Consider the following 379-nt stretch of genomic DNA (forward strand, 5'->3'; position numbering starts at 1 on the left):
ACTGGCATGGTGCCCCAGGAGGGTTTGGTGGTGGCACTGAGCCAAGGAAAGCAGCAGCAGCAGCAGGCAGAGTCGTGTCCCCATGGGTGCCATGGAGGTGACACCCTGGGAGCTCGGGGTGTGGCTGAGAAATTAAAGCTTTTTCTGTGGAAAGGGGGAGTTGTGGTACCCCGGGCTTGGCACCGGGGCCATAATGCTGCAGGGCACGGTCTGGGAGGTGGGGCTGGCAGAGGGGACACCCTCCCTGAGAGCTTTGGGGACAGGGGGCTGCTTGGAACTTTCAGGGGACCCTCCTCTCTCCTTGTCGCCAGGGCTGGGGCAGCACTGGTGGAGCTTGGGGGGTGCAGTGGATGGTGGTGGTGGCTCCTCCTGACCCTGA

Source organism: Merops nubicus, unplaced genomic scaffold, assembly GCF_000691845.1.
Source record: "Merops nubicus isolate BGI_N331 unplaced genomic scaffold, ASM69184v1 scaffold39794, whole genome shotgun sequence".
Lineage (NCBI taxonomy): Eukaryota > Metazoa > Chordata > Aves > Coraciiformes > Meropidae > Merops > Merops nubicus.